The 20,049-nt window shown below is 43.9% G+C and overlaps 2 protein-coding genes and 2 non-coding genes across 5 annotated transcripts in view; all 4 read left to right on the top strand.

Moving 5' to 3' along the window:
• Nucleotides 1-20,049, top strand: part of LOC144698102 (uncharacterized) — an 862,314-nt gene that overhangs the window by 487,993 nt on the left and 354,272 nt on the right. The window lies entirely within an intron of this gene.
• The window catches only part of LOC144698105 (uncharacterized), a 388,932-nt gene that overhangs the window by 248,387 nt on the left and 120,496 nt on the right, over nucleotides 1-20,049 (top strand). The gene's annotated exons all lie outside the window — the stretch shown is intronic.
• trnav-aac (transfer RNA valine (anticodon AAC)) lies at nucleotides 13,990-14,062 on the top strand. The gene has a single exon. It is a non-coding gene; the product is annotated as a tRNA-Val (tRNA).
• On the top strand, nucleotides 15,699-15,771 carry trnav-cac (transfer RNA valine (anticodon CAC)). Its single transcript has one exon. It is a non-coding gene; the product is annotated as a tRNA-Val (tRNA).

The following is a 20,049-nucleotide window of genomic DNA, read 5'->3' as shown; positions in this document are numbered from 1 at the left end:
GAGGTGGATAGATTCTTGGTAAGCAAGGGAATGAGAGGTTATCGGGGAGTAGGTGGGATGCAGATTTGAGGTTACTATCAGATCAGCCGTGATCTTATTAAATGGCGGAACAGGCTCGAGGCCCGGATGGCTTCCTCCTGCTGCTTGTTCGTCTGTACCTGTGAAGTTAACGTTGATCTTGGGCATTCAATCCTATACAAACAAACCTGTGCTCAGACACTATCTCTCTTCACAAAGTTCCACTCAATCATACACTCACCAAAGACTCTGGCACTTTGATACTTGTTGCCCAGCAATTGGCCTCAGTCCTGTCTGACTTCCCTGCGCCTTAATTCTCTATGAAGTGGAATGCTGAAGTGGGTGAAATGATTCACACTCTACTGAGTGTAACTCCTAGAATACAAATAAACCCTGGTCAAATGAGAAGGAAGCTGTGGGATTCCAGCTCTGTCAGTCCTCCTGTTGTCTCAGACGGGATTACAATTGGAGACACACAGCCAGCTGCCTGAACCCGCCAGCGTGGGGCCACCTGAATTGGCGAATAGGGAGAAGGTGAAGGTCCATTTACATGGTCAAGCCTTTCGAAAACGTATCTTAACTTTCTTGCACTTGGGTTGTGCTGATAGATTCCCTGCAGCATGTGCTCAGGTTCTTAAAACCAAACCCCATGTAAACCAATCCCGCCGTAGACACCGCAACCAAATGAACAAAGCACAGCTTGTGACTATGCCAAAAGGAAACAAGATCAAAGGGCCCGTCCAAGATCTCACACATTTTTGGCGAGAGAAACACCAAAATCGAGAATCACTCCCCAAGACCAACGATCCTTTAACAATCAGCCACCTCAACCAAAAGATACTTCCACTGCCAGCCAAAGCTGATCACACATCTGCAGCGAAAGCTGTAAGCGCTGGAAAAACTCAGGCGGTCAGGCAGCATCTGTGGACAGGGTAAGGAAGTTCATGTTTCACTTCCATGACCTTTCATGAAAGCCTGGGAAGGTTGGAAATGTGGGAAGTTTTAAAGAAGTGGAATCGTGGAAGGAGGAAGCATTAAAAACAGGAAAGGGGTCTGATCGGTTGGAAGTCAGGGGAGAATATGAACTCTGTTTTTCTCTCCACAGATGCTGCCAGATCTGGTGAGTTTTTCCGGCATTTTATGTTTTTATTACCCTATCCAACGCGCCGGAGGAACAAAGAATCCTAAACCAGAATATCATTTAATTGCAATGCAAAGCAGATCAGGCATCTCCGGCAAAAGCCGATAGTGCTGGAAAAGCTCAGCACGTCAAACAGTATTTATGCAACTGGGAACAAAGCTCATCTTTCACTTCAATGGCCTTTCAGCTTCGTTTGAGACCATTGACGGACGAGGCCTTCGTTGTTTTCCGCCCATCACCATTCTTTGTCACATATTGGGCTGTCAATGGGACTTAAAGATCCAGAGCCCAACATTGCCGGCTCTGCTATTTGACCCGGGGTCCGTTTAAGCAAACATGATGACCACTCCACCACACAAACAATGCCCAGCGCTGAACTGAACGAGCTAGAATGTCAAACCGTGCAGTTTCGCTGTACTTCAGAACCTTTGTGGAAATACAATTCGGCTGAAATACAGCCACGTGGCAGAGAAATTGATCTAACATTAGAATCATAAAATGTATTACTAGATTTGGAGACTATTCAAAAGTTCCCACATTTGCGAACTACCTTCCTCCAATGCGCCCCAACTTTTTTCCATTTGGCCTGTCTATAATGTTCAGCTGTGCTGTCATTCAGACCCATTTGGGGTCTTTGTTTGGAAGAAATGGAATTCTGCTGCTATAATAAATAATGTTGGAGACAGAATCATCTAACGATGTAATCATAACTTGGCATGGCACAATAAGAGGCCCTTCGACCCATCGTATTTATGCCTGCCTTTTAAAAGACCTACCCAATTAGTCTCAATTTCCTTCTCTCTCCCCCTAAATCTGAATTTCCCCTTTTCGAATCATTGTCCAAATCCCAAATGAAGCAGGGGTTTCTGCAGAACCCATGCACAGATTGCCCTATTTAACAAAGTTTCCTTGACCCAATGACATGAAGAGTTGGACTTGGGTTCCTTATACAGTTCTCGATACAGGCATTATTTATTTATGCAAAAGATTTCATATCGAATTTACAAAAGGCGTTTCTTCTTATCAAGCAATTCCTCACTATGCTTGAGTTGATATACACAAACTAATGACATTTACTCTACAACCTGTTAACCGAGGGTGTTATATAACAAAGAGTTACAACTTAAAACCGTGCTGCAATCACATGCTGAAATGGTTAATTTAGTTTATTTGGTTGAAAACCATTTTGTTCCATGAACAAAATCTTACGCAAGATAAATATTTGTCTTGGAAACAGGACGGTGCTGATGTACCAGAATGTTTGGAGGATTCCAATGGTTAGATGAGAGGCCATGCCACTTGTTCCAGGGAGACAGTTGTTGGTGTCAACCTGATCCCTCAGCTTGTTTCGAATATCAAAATGTAGAAGTGTCCTCCAGCAAATATCCTAGGGTGCAATTCTTTCTGCTCAATCATTCATAACTTCAGTTTCTTAGCTGAACTACCTTCTAATATTTTCAACTCAATATTTTTTTCCAGGATTCAATATTGAATATTAATATTTTTATCATCATCATGAAACAAGACTCTCACAAATATCCAACAAAATTCACTTATAAACATAAAAGGCAAACAAAGGAAAACGAGTCATTGGGCAATAGAAATCACTAGGTGTTCATTTTGAGATTCACATCAGGCAGCCTTTAAACAAAATGAAAGAGATGGTGGTGCTATTTGGATTTGAAGTTTTTTGTTCTAGGTCTGAAACATTATGGTGCTTAAATTCCGTTCGTGAACAGGAAATGAGGGGTTTCAACAGATTTGCACTGATCCTCGGTTTCCTCATCCCCTGAGTGGTTTTTCCTAGTCCTCTATTATGAAGACCGATAGAAAGTGATTCTGTACCATCTCTGTCATGTCCTCTGCCTCAATTACAGCATCGCTTGCGTCTGACTGAATGAGCACAAATTACTATTAGACATCTTTGAGACGGTGAGTTACTATGTTAATCTGCAACTGTATACCCAGTAATTTCTGTTGTTGACTGAACGAACTGCTGATGTGTGTGCCGAGTCAAAATATAAACACCCTTTCCTGCTCAGTGTGTCATGAAACTTCACCCCTTCCGGTTTTTCCAAATACATTTTGTGACATAGGGCAAGGGTAAATGTAATACAGCTGTAAGCAACTCCATTCACTTCATATTCAACAACAAATCAAAATTATCGAGTTTCTCCTCACATTTGGATGAGCAAGCTTTGCTAACGTTTCTGCTCGGTTTCAAACCGGGACCTTTGGCTTATAAAGGAAACTGTTCACCGCCACAGTAGAGAAGCAAGTTGGTGGCAAAGCCCCAATGGGGCTGTCTACAATGTTAAGCTGTGCCGTCATTCAGGAGCACTTTGGGTCTGAGATGGAAGGAATCGAATTCGGATGCTATGATCAGGAAAGATGCAGGCAGGCTGACCTAACAATGTCATCACAAAATTGCACAGCACAATGAGAGGCCATTAGGCCCAGCACATATATGCCAGCTTTTTTTTCTCAATAGCTAATCAATTCGTCTCAATTTCCTCTCTCTTTCCATTAACCTAACTTTACTCCCCGTTCCATGAACATAGACACCCAGGTTTGGACATCAAAATTTTCCAATCTCTCACAACTGAAGCAATGCTTTGCGTTTCTGTCTCTGACCGAACTGTCAAACGTGCTGGGTTCAAAACACACTCTCTACAGAAGTTAGGGTTTCAATCTGGTCGCTGCCAAAGGTTCAGTTGATTTGCCCCTGGGGCTACTTCAGCACATGCTTTAGGACGAACAAGTGACAGCTCAAAATGATGCAGCGGAGATAATTTATTTTGACAGAAAGACTGGGGAGAGGCAGTATAAACATAAATTCCTGTGGGGAGAAGGTGGATATGTGAAGTTCGTTCAGTTGCACTTCCAGAGAGTCAGCATGAACACGACAGGCCGAGTGACCTCCTTCGGTAGTCATCAATGATTTTAGACGAACAACAGTCTATAGGACCTATAGTCGTGGCCGAGAGCTTAAGGCCATGGACCTTAAATCCACTGGGGCCTCAGCATTATATTTTAATCCCGAAGGATGCACTTCTCATCATTCCTGATCTTAAACAAGTGCACACAGAATTAATTATCGATTAAATGGAATAAAAGGTCATCCAAACCCTCCAGCGTTTTTTCCTGTTTCCTTTCATCAGCAAGAATTCAACAAATTTCTAATCTGAAGTATAATAAGTATGAACCAGGCTGGTGGCAGTCTTGGTTTCTTGCTGTTTGTCTCTCCTCAGGCCTCTCTCACTTTCGGCCTATAGGTCTGTGTGTGTTCCTCTGTGATTGTCAATGCGGTTCAGGTCCCCATTTTTGCACGTTAAAACTTTATTCATATTATAAAAGCAAAATACTACAGATGTTGGAAATCTGAAACAAAAACAAAAATAGCTGGAAAAACTCAGCAGGTCTGACAGCATCTGTGGAGAGGATCAGTTAATGCTTCGAGTCCGTATGACTCTTCACCAGAACTAAAGAAAAATAGAAATGAGGTGAAATATAAGCTGTTTGAGGGGGGTGGGACAGGTAGAGCTGGATAGAGGGCCAGTGATAGGTGGAGACAAAGAAGAGATTGCCAAAGATGTCATAGACAAAGGGACAAATGGGTGTTGACGGTGGTGATAGTACCTAAAGGATGTGCTAATGGTGACATTAAGGGTAGGAAGCAGGGCGAGTAAGTGACAGATGGCCCTAGTGGGGGTGGGGTAGAGGCAATGGATCGAAATAGGCCAAAATATGGAGGTAAAACAATGGATGGAAATACTTTTAAAATTAATAATAGAAATAGGTGGGAAAAGAAAAATATATGAAAAAAATACTTCACCCCACCCCTCCCCCCCCCGAACCGTCGGCATTCCGTACGGAGCGTTCCCTCCGGTACACCCTGGTCCACTCCTCCATCACCCCCTACACCTCTACCCTCTCCCACGACACCTTCCCATGCAACCACAGAAGGTGCTACACCTGCCTCTTCACATCCCCTTCCTCACCGTCCAAGGGCCCAAACACTCCTTTCAAGTGAAGCAATACTTCACTTGCACTTCCCTCAATTTAGCCTACTGCATTCGCTGCTCCCAATGCGGTGTCCTCTACATTGGAGAGGCCAAATGCAGACACGGTGACCGCTTTGCGGAACACCTTCAGTCTGTCCGCAAGCATGACCCAGACCTCCCGGTCGCTTGCCATTTCAACACACCACCATGCTCTCATGCCCACATGTCCGTCCTTGGCCTGCTGCAATGTTCCAGTAAAGTTCACCGCAAACTGGAGGAACAGCACCTCATCTTCAGATTAGGCACTTTACAGCCCTCCAGACTTAACACTGAGTTCAACAACTTCAGGTCATGAACTCTCTCCTCCATCCTCACCCCCTTTTTTCTAATAATTTATATATTTTTAAAATATATTTTCTTTTCCCACCTATTTCTATTATGAATCTTAAAATTATTCCCATCCAATGTTTTAGCTCCACCTTTTAGCCCATTTCGATCCCTTCCCCCTACCCCACTCCCACTAGGGCCATCTGTCACTGCTCACCCTGCTTTTTACGCTTAATGTCACCAACAACACATTCTTTAGCTAATATCACCACCGTCAACACCCCTTTTTCCTTTCGTCTATGACATCTTTGGCAACCTCTTCTCTGCCTCCACCTTTATTCATATTAATTGCGTTGTTTCATAATAACATGGTAGACAGAAAAGTTATCAGGATTAAAAGAAGCAAAAGAAACTTCTGTTGGTGCAGCATGTGTATAGCCGTGGGGCATGTTATCGTGACTGAGTGGTTAAGGTGCTGGCAACCCATTGCGGCCTTTGCTCATAGGTTTGAATCTTGCTGACTCTGCTGCCCCTTGTACCTGATTTTAACCAGGTGCCTGCAGAACAAATTATTAGTAAACAGAAGAAAAACAAAACTTCCCTGTTTTCTTATTTCCGTTTATCTGCCAGCATTCTCCAAATTTGCAACAGAAAATGGAACAAAAACTGAGCCAAGTTGGTAACATTCTCCCCTATGGATTGGTGACATCCTTCCCCATCTCCTCTGGTCCCTCTCACTCTCTCTCTATCTGCCTGTGTGTGTTCCTCTGCGATTGTCAATGCGGTTCAGTTCCCCATTTTTACCAATTCAAACATTTTTCACGTTAGTGGTGTAGCTATCCATTAAAAAATGTTAAAGAGTACACAACAGGTCAGCTTTAAAACAGATTGGAGGATGACTGAAGTTCTCACAAAGCAACATTTAAACAAACAGACACCGAGTCACTGTGGTCGAATGGCTAAAGGCAGAGGAGATGTTAATGAAGCAAGGAAAGAAACAGATAATGGGAGAGCAATTATTGCATCAATCTCTCTCTCTTCTGTCCCACACTGAAAACTCTCGATCCTTCCCCTCCTGGAATAAACATTTCATTGAACCAAGTCACATAGGAAGAAAAATCTTCATTGTGACTTGTATAATGTTCAGGCGCAGTTCCCTAATTTCCCTCCTGTAATCTTATGAATTAGACCATTCTCATCTGGTTACCACCGAATGTGGACCCGATGCTATCAGTTCTCCAGGAAGCGACCATTCTATTTCAGTGACTCTGAGCAGCTGTGTTGGTACAGGGGCGTGAGTGGAACTTGCCACTTTTAAAGTGTCATCATTCATTGCACATTAGACCGGCACCTACAAACTAGTCTCCCGCATTTCCCTTGAAGCTGTAGGCAGTTTCCACTCATAATCCACCAATTGTGATGTTAACAAAGTGGGATGGAGACAGACTCCGCTTAAATGCGGTGATGCTAGCAGAGGGATGGAAAGCTTCACTCCTGAAAACAACAGCAATGTTTAAAATGAATAATATCTAAGTGGAGCTCGAAAGCAGGATCCTGAGATTAAGAGGCTCATGCTCCACCGACTGAAGCAACCGGGCATGCATGAATCAGGCTTCATATCTCAGAATACATGGAGAAAATATTGGTTTCCATCTGGTGTCTCGGTTTGTTCTGAATTTCAAAGTGTAGAAGGGAGAGACGATGACATTGTCACTGGGCTAGTAGTCCATAGACCCAGAGTAATTCTCTGGGGGACCCGGGTACGAATACCGCCACGGCAGTTGGTGGAATTTGAATTCAATAAAAATCTGGAATTAGAAGTCTATTTTTAACCATAAAACAATTGCCGACTGTTGTTTAAAAAAAATCTGATTCACTAATGTCCTTTAGGGATGTGACTCCAGATCCACAGCAATATGGTTGACTCCAAATTGGCCTAGTTGAATAAAACCTTTACATGTCCTCAAAAAAAAGTGAAGTAACCGGATGGAGCACCGGGCATCGACCTAGGCACCGGAAAAAACAATAGCAAACTCAGCCATGTCGAAAGTCCTCCTTCTTACATCTGGGGACGTGTGCCAAAATGTGGAGAGCTATCTCACAGACTAGTCAAGCATCAGCCTGACATAGTCATCCTCACGGAATCATACCTTTCAGATAATGTCCTAGACTCCACCATCACCAACCCTTGATATGTCCCATCCCATCGGCAGGACAGACCCAGCAGAGGTGGCAGCACAGTTGTTTACAGTTGAGGGGGAGTTACCCTGGGAGCCCTCAAAATCGAGTCCAGGCATCAAGCATTCTCATGGAATCAAGTCAAACCTGGGCAAGGAATCCTCCTGTTGATTACCACGGACCGCCCTCACCCACTGATGAATCAGTGCTCCTCCATGGCTGATCATCCAACTCAATAGCCTGCCCGCTTTCTCCCCATACCCTTTGATCCCTTTCGCCCCAGAGCTATATCTAACTCCTTCTTGTTTACAACACACAATGTTTTGGTCTCAACTACTTTCTGTGGTAACGAATTCCATAGGCTCACCACTCCCTGGGGGAAGACATTTCTCCTCATCTCAGTCCTAAATGGTCTACCCCGCGCCCTCAGACTGTGACCCCTGGTTCTGGACTCCCCACCATCGGGAACCCATCCTGCATTTACCCTGTCTAGTCCTGTTAGAATTGTAAATGTTTCTATGAGATCCCCCCTCATTCTTCTGAACTCCAGCGAGTGTAATCCTAACCAACTCAATCTCTCTTCGTATGTCAGTCCCGCCATCCCAGGAATCAGTCAGGTAAACCTTCGCTGCACTCCCTCTATAGCAAGTACATCCTTCCTCAGATAAGGAGACCAAAACTGCACACAGAGAGGGAGCTTTCCCAGCTGCAGTGAATTGATGGAGTCGCTGCCTTCCACGGCCCATTCACCAAGGAAGAGAACCGAAACCCTAACTTCCTGTTCTTCCTCTCCACCCTGCCAGCAAGAGAAACAGTTTATTTTAATCTACTCGGCTCAGACCCACATGATTTGGAACACCTCTATCAGACCTACCCTGAACCTTCTATTCTCCATGAAGAACAAGCCCAGTTTCCCCAATCTATCCAATTAACTGAAGTTCTGCATCCCTGGGACGATTCTGGTTAACTTCTCTGCGCCCTTCCTAAACCATTCACATCCTTCCTAAAGTGCGATGCCCGGAAGTGGACACAATAAGACCATGAGACCATAAGACATAGGGGCAGAGATTAGGCCGTTCGGCCCATCGAGTCTGCTCCACCATTCAATCATGGCTGATAAGTTTCTCAACCCCATTCTCCCGCCTTCTCCCCGTAACCTTTGATCCCCTTACCAATCAAGAACCTATCTCACTCTTACATACACTCAATGATCTGACCTCCACAGCCTTCTGTGGTAATGAATTCCATAGATTCACCACTCTCTGGTTAAAGAAGTTTCTCCTCATCTCTGTTCTAAAAGGTCTTCCCTTTACTCTGACACTGTGCCCTCGGGTCCTAGTCTCTCCTACTAATGGAAACATCTTCCCCACGTCCACTCTATCGAGGCCTTTCAGTATTCTGTAAGTTTCAATCAGATCCCCCCTCTTCCTTCTAAACTCCATCGAGTATAGACTCAGAGTCCTCAAACGTTCCTCATATGTTAAGCCTTTCATTCCTGGGGTCGTTCTTGTGAACCTCCTCTGGACACTCTCCAGGGCCAGTACATCCTTCCTGAGATATGGGGCCCAATATTGCTCACAATATTCGAAATGTGGTCTGACCAGAGCCGTATAAAGCCTCAAAAGCACATACCTGCTTTTATATTCTAGTCCTCTCGAAATAAATGCCAACATTACATTTGCCTTCCTAACTGCAAGTTAACCTTAAGAGAATCCTGGACTAGGACTCCCAAGTCCCTTTGCACTCCAGGTTTCTGAATTCTCTCCCCATTTAGAAATTAGTCTATGCCTCTATTCTTCCTACCAAAGTGCATGACCTCACACTTCCCCACGTTGTATTCCATCTGCCACTTCTTTGCCCATTCTCCTAACCTGTCCAAATCCTTCTGCAGCATCCCCGCCTCCTCAATACTACCTGTCCCTCCTCCTATCTTTGTATCATCTGAAAACCTAGCCAGGATGCCCTCAGTTCCTTCATCTAGATCATTAATGTATAAAGTGATAAGTTGTGGTCCCAACACTGACCCCTGCGGAACTCCACTAGTCACCGGCCGCCATCCTGAGATGGGCCCTCTTATCCCCATGCTCTGCCTCCTGCCAGACAGCCAATCTTCTATCCATGCTAGTACCTTGCCTCTAACACCATGGGCTCTTATCTTACTGAGCAGCCTCCTGTGTGGCACCTTGTCAAAGGCCTTCTGGAAGTCCAAGTAGATCGATTGGCTCTCCTTTGTCTAACCTACTCGTTACCTCCTCAAAGAATTCTAACAGATTTGTCAGGCATGACCTCCCTTTGATGAATCCATGCTGACTTTGCCCTATTTTACCATGCACTTCCAAGTATTCTGAAATCTCATCCTTAATAATGGACGCTAAAATCTTACCAACGACCGAGGTCAGGCTAATCGGCCTGTAATTTCCCGTCTTTTGCCTCACTCCCTTCTTAAACAGGGGGGTTACATTAGCGATTTTCCAGTCCTCTGGGACCCTCCCTGACTCCAGTGATTCCTGACAGATCACCACTAACGCCTCCACTATCTCTTCAGCTATCTCCTTCAGAACTCTGGGGTGTAATCCATCTGGTCCAGGTGATTTATCCACCTTCAGACCTTTCAGTTTTCCTAGCACCTTCTCCTTGGTAATGGCCACCATACTCACCTCTGCCACCCGATTCTCTTGAACTTTGGGGATGTTACTCGTGTCTTTCACCGTGCAGACTGATGCAAAATACCTATTCAGTTCCTCCGCCATTTCTTTGTTCCCCACTACTACTTCTCCAGTGTCATTTTCCAGCGGCCCAATGTCCACTTTTGCATCTCTCTTACCCTTTGTATATCTAAAAAACTTGCAATTTTCTTTTATATTACTGGCTAGTTTATCCTCATATTTAATCTTCTCCCTCCTTATTTCTTTTTTAATTGTCCTCTGTTGGTCTTTGTAGGCTTCCCAATCCCTTGGTTTCCCACTGCTCTTCGCCACATTATATGCTTTCTCTTTAGCTTTTATGCTGTCCCTGACTTCCCTTGTCAGCCACGGTTGCCTCGTCCTCCATTTAGCATGCTTCTTCTTCCTGGGGATGAATTATTGCTGCGTCTCCCAAATTACTCCCACAAACGCCTGCCATTGCTGTTCCACTGTTTTTCCTGCTAGGCACATCTCCCATTCAATTCTGGCCAGCTCCTCCCTCATGCCTCTGTAGTTGCCTTTATTGAACTGTAATACCGTTACATCTGATTCCAGCTTTTTCCTCTCAAATTGCAGGGTAAATTCTATCATATTATGGTCACTTCCTCCTTCACCTTAAGCTCCCTTATCAAATTTGCCTCATTACACATCACTAAATCTAGAATTGCCTGTTCCCTAGAGGGCTCCACCACAAGCTGCTCCAAAAAGCCATCTCGTAAACATTCCACAAATTCCTTTTCTTGGGATCCACTACCAAGCTGATTTTCCCAGTCTACCTGCGTATTGAAATCCCCCTTGATCACTGTTACCTTGCCTTTCTTACACGCCTTTTCTATCTCCTGGTGTATCTTGTGCCCCACATCCTGACTACTGTTCAGAGGCCGGTACATAACTCCCATTATGGTTTTTTTACCTTTGCGGTTCCTCAACTCTACTCACACAGATTCTATATCATTTGACCCTACATCATTTCTTGCTATCGATTTAATTTCATTTCTTACTAACAAACCAACCCCACCCCCTCTGCCAACCTGCCTATTTTTTCAATAGGATGTATATCCTTGGATATTTAACTCCTAGTCCTGATCCCCTTGCAGCCATGTCTCCGTGATGCCCACCACATCATACCTGCCAATTTCAATCTGCGCCACAAGCTCATTTACCTTATTTCGTATACTGCATGCATTCAGATCCAACACCTTCAGTCCTGTATTTCCCGTCCCCTTTCTCATTGTCGTCCCTTTATCTGATGTGCTTGAAGTTAGATTCCTAGCCCTTTCCAAATACTCTGCCCTATTTTGTGTTCTGGGGACTTTAATAGCCTCTCCTGGGCTCTCCTTTCTTTTCAGTTTTTTCATAATTTTCCATGAAGTTGAATCCACCCCCCCACACGCCAACCTGCTGCTTTGTTTCCCATTGGTCATACTTGTTGGAGTTTTACCCTCCCCCCAACCCCCCCCCCCCACTTTCTAGTTTAAAGTCCTGTTGACCACCCTATTTACTCTTTTCGCTAGAACATTGGTCCCAGATCGGTTCAGGTGGAGACCATCCCAACGGTACAGATCCCTCCTGTTCCAATACTGATGCCAGTGCCCCACGAAATGGAACCCCCCTTTCCCGCACAACTCCTTTAGCCACGTGTTTACTTCCCTTATTCTCGCGCCCCTATGCCAATTTGCACGTGGCTCGGGTAGTAATCCGGAGATTATAACCCTTGAGGACCTGTTCTTTAATTTAGTTCCTAGTTCCTGATAATCCCCAAACAGGTCCTCTTTCCTTGTCTTACCTATGTTATTTGTCCCAACGTGGACCACAACAACTGGATCCTCCCCGTCCATCTCTAATATCCTTTCAAGCTGGTCAGAGATATCCCTCACCCTGGCACCGGGCAGGCAACATACCATGCCGGACACTCGATCCTGCTTACAAAGGATGCTATCAATTCCCCTAATAATAGAATCCCCTACAACTACCACTTGTCTTTTTGCTCCCCCCTCTTGAATGGCCTCCTGTGCCATGGTGCCGTGGTCAGCTGGCTCATCCTCCCTACAGCCCTGTTCCTCATCCAACCAGGGAGCAAGTACCTCATACCTGTTGGACAAGGTCAAGAGCTGAGGCTCCTCTGTTCCTGAACACAGGATCCCTCTACCTGCCTCACTTGCAATCACGCCCTGCTGATCCTGACCACTGACCAAACTTGAGGTACTTAATCTACTGGGTGTGACCGCCTCCTGAAACAAAGCGTCCAGGTAACTCTCCCCCTCCCGGATGTGCCGCCGCGTCCGGAGCTCGGACTCCAGCTCATCAATTCTGAGCCGGAGTTCCTCCAGCAACAAACACTTGCTGCAGATGTGGTCACTGTGGCTTGCAATGGGATCTGCCAGCTCACACATCATACAGCTACAGCACATCACCTGCCCAGCCATCTCGACTTAGATAATTAATTTATTAATTAGCTTTGTAGTGTTATTTTTTCAAATTTGGTGCAGATTTCCTACCAACCAATCAGGTCACACCTTTCCTGTGATGTCACTTTTTCAGTTTTGGCTTCAGTTACTCTGTGCCCCAAGGTCACCGCTCAGGTGCTCCTCCCTCCGAGTCTGCTCCCTGGAGACAAGGACGCGAATCCCCAAGGTAAGCTAGATTTAAACTCACCGCTCCAGTGCTCCTCCTTCCGAGTCTGCTCCCAGGATTTACTCACCGATCAGCTGCTTTTTCTTTTAAAACCCACTTTCAGAACAGTGTCCCTTGCAGGTCTGGTGCACTCCTGAAGGCACTGCCTCTTCCTCTCTCTCCTTTTTTTCAGGTTTGAGGAGGAGGGAGGGATGGAAACACTACAGCAATGTAATGTTTGGGGCTATTCTGTTCTTTGACAGTGGGTCCTCCTCAATTACCTCCTGAGTCGCAGTGGCTGCGGTGACTTCTCCCAGAATGCTTCAGTCACTTCTCACCAGCGCCCCCTGTTGACCTGTGGACCAAAAGTAATACGATTTAAAAATAGTAAGGTTGAAAAAATAACACTTTCATAAATTCGATATGAGATCAATTGCATAAATAAATCATGTTCATCTGGCGAAGTATATTAGGAATCCAAATCGTCATGTGAACCTTGTGAATTAAGGCAAACCAGGCATGGATTCTGCAGAAAAGACTTTTTCAAAAGGGAATTCAGCAATTTAATGAAAGGGAGGAAAAAATTGGTTCATTAAGAGAGAGGAGCAAATTGCGATTAATTAGTGTGCTTGGATCGGATGATGGAAGGGCCGCTTATGTCTTTGCATGGATAGATGGTGCTCGGCCATTTTATGATGACATTGCTACATCAGTCTCGCTGCAGTGTTCCTGAGAACAGCAGCTGTATTTCATTTCTCCGTAATAGAGACCCAGATTGCTGCTGCGTTACAGCGCAGTTTAGCATTCCAGACAGGCTCAATAAAGTCTCTCTCCCCCCAACCTCAACGCCCCCCCCCCCCACCTTAAACCAGCTTATATTTCACCCCTCTCCTAATTTTACTCAGTTCTGTTGAAGGGCCATGAGGACTCGAAACGTCAACTTTATTCTTCTCTGCTGATGCTGCTAGACCTGCTGAGTTTTTCCAGGTAATTCTGCTTTTGTTTTGTCAATGAAGCCACAGCTGTTTCTGTAGTGTAGTGGTTATCACATTCGCCTAACACGCGAAAGGTCCCCGGTTCGAAACCGGGCAGAAACATTATCAAAACTTACTCAATATATTGTGAGGATAATTTGCATCGTTGAAACTTACCTGAATCTCCAATTTTGCAGGCATAATGCATTTGCTCTCACCGAGGTCATAAAACGCGTGCAGCAAAATCAGAATAGGTGCAAAAACTCAGCAGGTCTGGCAGCATCTGCGGAGAGGAACACAGTTAATAAATAGAAAAGAGGTGAAATATGTAAGATATATGCGATTTTATATTTCACCTCTTTTTCTATTTTTACTTAGTTCTGTTGAAGAGCCATACGGTCTCGAAACGTTAACTGTGTTCCTCTCCGCAGATGCTGCCAGACCTGCTGAGTTTTTGCAGGTATTTTTATTTTTGTTTTGGATTTTCAGCACCCGCAGTTTTTTGCTTTTATCTGCAGCAAAATCAGTACGTATTTCGATGCAGCTTAACACAGTTACTTACCTTGTCAAAGGTGTCTCATTGTAACGTGTGCTCACAAAGACAGACAAAGAGTGATCAGATCTAATTAACGCATCATTCTCAAGCATCATTGTGTTCCCAGTAAAATTCTTGGATTTTGTATAAAAGCTAACTGCGCTCAATTTCAAATGAGCACCATATGATTTGCATTACCTGTTGACTGACATTCTTTCGTCTATCAGTATGTTTACAATTCGGGGCTGGTGTATATTTCAGAGAGTCTCAATTCAGACGAAGGCATCAATAACAGATAAAATATGAATATTAAATATAGAATAACGGAACAAATACTGAGTTTCTTTAATTTCGTCTTCCAAGGATGAGAAGGATGTTCCTAATGACTGAGCAGAAAGCATTGCACCCGGAGACATTTGCTGGACGGACACGTCTACATTTTGAAATTCAAAACAAGCTGAGGCACCAGGGTGAAATCAACAGTTGCTTCCCTGCAACAAGTGACATGGATTGTCCAACGATTGAAAACCTCCAAATACCCTGGTAGCTCAGCACTGCCATGTTTGTTCCACAAATATTTGTCCTCTGTTAGATTCCGGTCCAGGAACAAAATTATTTCAAACCAAATGAAATAAACGAACAATTGAAGCACGCGATCTTGGCAGGGCCCTGTTAAACTTCGGAACAAACATTTTCCTCTGTAATATCGCACCCTCGGTTGAAGGGGTATGGAGCAAAAGTAATAAGATTGTAAAAATAGAAAGGTTAAAAATAACACTTTCGGAAATTCGATATGAGATCAATTGCATAATTACATCATGTTCATCTGGTAAAGTATATTAGGAACCCAAGTCCAAATCGTCATGTGAACCTTGTGAATTAAGGCAAACCAGGCATGGATTCTGCACAAACGACTTTTTCAAAAGAGAATTAAGTAATTTAATGAAAGGGAGAAGAAATAGATCATTTAGAGAGAGAAGCAAATTGTGACGAAATAGTTTTCTCGTTTAAAAAGGGACCTGAGATCGGATGTTGGGAGGGCCTCTTTTGCCATTGTTTGGATACACGGTGCTAGGCCATGTTATGATTACATTGTTACATCAGTCTCGCTGCAGCGTTCCTGAGAACAGCAGCTGTATTCCATTTCTCCGCAACACAGATCCAGATTGCTGCTGAGTTACAGCGCAGTTTAGCATTCCGGACAGGATCATTCAAACCGTAGCAGTTTCTGTAGTGTAGTGGTTATCACGTTCGCCTCACACGCGAAAGGACTCCGGTTCGAAACCGGGCAGAAACATTATGAAAACTTACTCATTAAATATCGAGGATAATTTGCGTCGTTGAAGCTTACCTGAATCTCCCGTGTTGCAGGCAATTTTGCATTTGCTCTCACCGAGATCACAAAATGAATGCAGCAAAATCAACACGTGCTGAGATTCCATGACACACTTGAGTGGATAGATGTTCGTATTTCACTGCGCTCACATTTTAGCAGCTCGTTTAGTCAACAAGATAAATCAATGGATCTTTCGATGCAGCTTAAGAAAGTTACTCACCATGTCAAAGGTGTCTCAGTGTGATGTGTGCTCATAAAGACAGACAAAGAGGGATCAGATCTAATTAACGCATCATTCTCAAGCCTGTTCCCTGTAAAATCCTTTGATTTTGTTGAAATGCTGACTGTTGTGCTACATCTCAAATCAGACCCATATCAAATGCATTACCTGGTGACTTACATTCTTTTGTGTGCCAGTCAAGTTTGCAATTCGATGTTGTCTATTTCAGAGAGCCTCATGCCAACCAAGGGCATCAATATCAAATACATTAATACTGAATGGTGAATAAGGTAAAAAATTGCTGAGAAATGTTTGTTGAATTTCTTCTGCTGAGGAGCAGAAGTGTGTTCATAATAATTGAGCAGAAAGCATTGCTGCCTAAGACATTTGCTGGACCGAGCCTTCTGCATTTTGAAATTCAAACAAACTGAGGCACCAGAGTTGTCTTCCTGTAACAAATGACATGACCTCTCAGTCTAACTATTGGAGTCCTCCAAACATTCTGGTAGATGAGCACTTTTTCCTAAACAAATATGTATTCTGTAAGATTACCTTCCCAGAACAAATGCATTTTAAAACAAATGAACGAAACAAACTGTGCCAGCCTTTGATCTTGGCAGAGCTCTGTTGAACTGTAACAATGATTTCCCACTGTGATATAACACCCTCGATTAGCCGTTTGTGGAGCAAATGTAATTAGATTGTATAAATCAACTCAGAAATAATGAGATGTTTGGTCAGAAAAATACGCACTTTTGTCAATTCGATATGAAATCAATAGAAAAAGTAAATAATGTTCATATGCATAGCTATGTAAGAAGCACTAGTCTAAATCTTCATGGCATTGGGTGAGGGAAACAGTGTTAATTAAGGTAAACTAGGCATGGAATCTGCAGAATCTCCTTTTTCAATAGGGAATTGTGCAATTAATTGATATTCAGAATAATAACAGGTTTACTAAAAGAGGGAAGGAAACTGAGGTTAATTCGTTTGCTCTTAAAAAAGCTGATCGAGACAGGATTATGGAAGGGCCGCTATGCCATTGAATAGATACATGGTGCTTTGCCGTTTTATGATTACATTGTTATATGAATCTTTCTGCAGCATCCCTGATTGTACCAGCTGAATTCCATTTCACCGAAACAGAAACCCAGAGTGCTGCTGCATGACAGCATGGCTTAACATTCCGGATAGGCCCTGGTCAGTCGGACAGCTCACCCTTCATTCTCCCCTGATCCGTTTCCTGAAAAAGTTTGTAATTATTCAAAGAACTGGAGACTGGGTTTCCTGTTTTGGTTCCTCCTCCATTTTTCCACCTGCCAACTAACAACATTTTCCAAAATCTCGTCACAATGTTCCGCCTTGCACCATGTTCAGGGGTGAACACATTCAGTTTTGTGGAGAGACTTTAAAAGCTGGGATCGTTTTCTTTAGAGTAAAGCAGGTTAAACCGAGTTTTCATGGTGTTGTTTAAAATTATTGGGCTGAGGAAGGGATCGGCGGCGGGCGGTTTGATAGAGCAGTTAGGGAGAAACTGTTTCCACTCTCGAGGGTCAGTCGCCAGAGGACTGGGGTTTATGATAATTAAATAAGGACAGGCTTGCATTTATATAGCACCTTTCCCGACCAGCGGACGTCTCAAATCGCTTTCCAGTCAATGAAGGACATTGTGAAGTGTCGTCATTGTGGTAATGTCGGAAACACGGCTGCCAATCACCGCTCAGCAAACTCCCACAAACATTAACGTCATAATGAGCGGAGAATGTGTCTTTGTGACGTTGATTGAGGGATAAACATTGACCAGGAAGCGGGGAGAACTCCCCTGCTCTTCTTTCAAATAGGCTCATGGCATCTTTTACATTCTGGCGCGTTCATGTCTCTTTTTTCCGTACTGAACATGAAAGGAGGGATGTCACCAGACCTGCACCGAGTCGTGGCTTCCTCGGTTCCATGGTAGTTTTTCCTCTTCCTCTATTCTGAAGACCGATACAAAGTGATCCTGTGGCATATCTGCCATTTCCTCGATTTCAATTACAGTATCGCTTGTCTTGCTAGTCTTTAGGAGCACTCATTGCTATTAGCCATCTTTGAGACGGAGAGTAATTATGTTAATCTGCATCTGTAAACAAACTGCTAATAGGTCTACCGAGTGACAGCTGAAAATGATTCATAACCTTTACTGTTTCGTGTATCATGAAATGTGCTTCTTTTTCGTTTGTGGGATGTTTTTCAGCGCATCTGGAAGAGCAATTGCCACGTGGCTGTAAGATACTGTATTTAATATTTAACAACACAAGTGAATTATCGAACTTCTCTTCACATTTAAATGTGCAGTTTTTGATCATGTTTCTGCCCAATTTCAAACCGGGGTCCTTTTGTGTGTTTGGCGAACGTGATAAGCACCACACGACAGAATCACTCCGCTGCCGAAACCCAATGGACCTGTCCGCAATGTTAACCTGCGCGGTCATGCAGCAGCACTTTGGGTCTTTGTTTGGAAGAAATGGAATTCAGCTGCTACAATCAGTAATTCTGGAATCAGACTGATTTAGCAATGTCATCTTCAAATGACACAGCGCATTAGGAGACAATTCGGCCCCTCGTGTCTATGTCAGTTTTTTTACAAACAGCTTTCCAATTCGCCCTAATTTCATTCTCTTTTTCCATAACCCTGATTTTTCTCCCTTTTCAGTTCCCTTTTGAAAACTCTGAGTGAAGAGAAACAATATTGAAAGAAGTGCAGGAGTTTCTGCGGTGCCCATGCGCACTGTGTGATCAGTAACAAAGTTTCCCAGAACCAAAGACATCAAAAGTTGGACTTTAGATTCCGATATAATTTTTGAAACATAAATGTATTTATGCAGCTGATTTCATACCGAATTTTCCAAAGAGATTGATTCAGATCCAGCATGTCCTCGTTTTTCTCAGTCGCTCTATACAATCTAATTCCCCTTGCTGTACAAACTGTTACAGAAACTGTTTTAGAAAAGAGGAAAAGGTTTGCTGCAGCGATACAAAGCCCTGGTTAGGTCACACCAGGAGGACTATGGATAGTTCTGGGAACGGCACCTTATAAAGGATCAATATTTGCCTTGAAAGTTTCAGAGGAGCCGCATTGATTGTGTTGGTGGGTTTGGAAATTGAAAGTTGTCCATCCGCAGCTTGTGGCACAATTTCCCCTCACTGTTCACGTCATGTTCATGTCGAACACGCTCGATGCTGTTATTGGCTGAACAAGTCTTCTGTGTTTTAACTAAACGCTGTTATTCGGCGCTCCCGCTCCTGCCGCCCGGGGTTGGCCCTCATCAGGGAATGTTGTTTTCTTGTTGCTGTGTGAACTGTCACAATGAACTGATCCCGGAGTCTCTTTCCTCCGGGATCTACAAAACCCGTCACGTCTCTTCCTTCATTCTCACTCTTTCATTCCCAGTTTGAGTCGGTTCTCCTTTCGGGTTCTTCAACAAATCCATTTGGACGGACAAGTGGCAGCTGAAATTTAATGTACGGAAGTGTGAAATGATTCATTTTTGTCGGAGAGGAGAGGAAACAGAAAATTAAGGTTACAATTTTAAAGGGGCTTCTCTGTTGCACAGCGAATGGTTCGGATCTGGAATATGTCAATTCGGTTCAGTTCCACGAGGCGATGGACGCATTTTTACCATCGCAAACTTCATTCACATTAGTTGTGTAGATTCACGTTAAAAAGGTTCAGGGAGAAAAAGCAGGTTGGGAAGCAGCAAGAGGAGATTGTTTTTTTCTGTATGTTTTTACATTGGAGGCCGTTCAGTTACTGAGCGTTACAAAGTGGACGGCGTTTGAAATTTCCAGTCAAGGCAATGACAATTTTAGACGTCGCAGTGGCCGAGCGGTCTAAGGCGCTGGATTTAAGTTTCCGACTCTATGGAGGCGTGGCTTGAAACCCCATCGCTGCCAGAGTTTCAGACTGTCCGTATTTTGAATCAATTTTGCCACACCCTTCAGTCATTGAGTTGGAAAGGGCTGCAGCACAGAGAAAGGCC

This window comes from Cetorhinus maximus, chromosome 23 (assembly GCF_964194155.1).
Source record: "Cetorhinus maximus chromosome 23, sCetMax3.hap1.1, whole genome shotgun sequence".
NCBI lineage: Eukaryota > Metazoa > Chordata > Chondrichthyes > Lamniformes > Cetorhinidae > Cetorhinus > Cetorhinus maximus.
The sequence above is the reverse complement of the archived record's forward strand: the minus strand, read 5'-3'. Positions and strand labels throughout refer to the sequence as shown.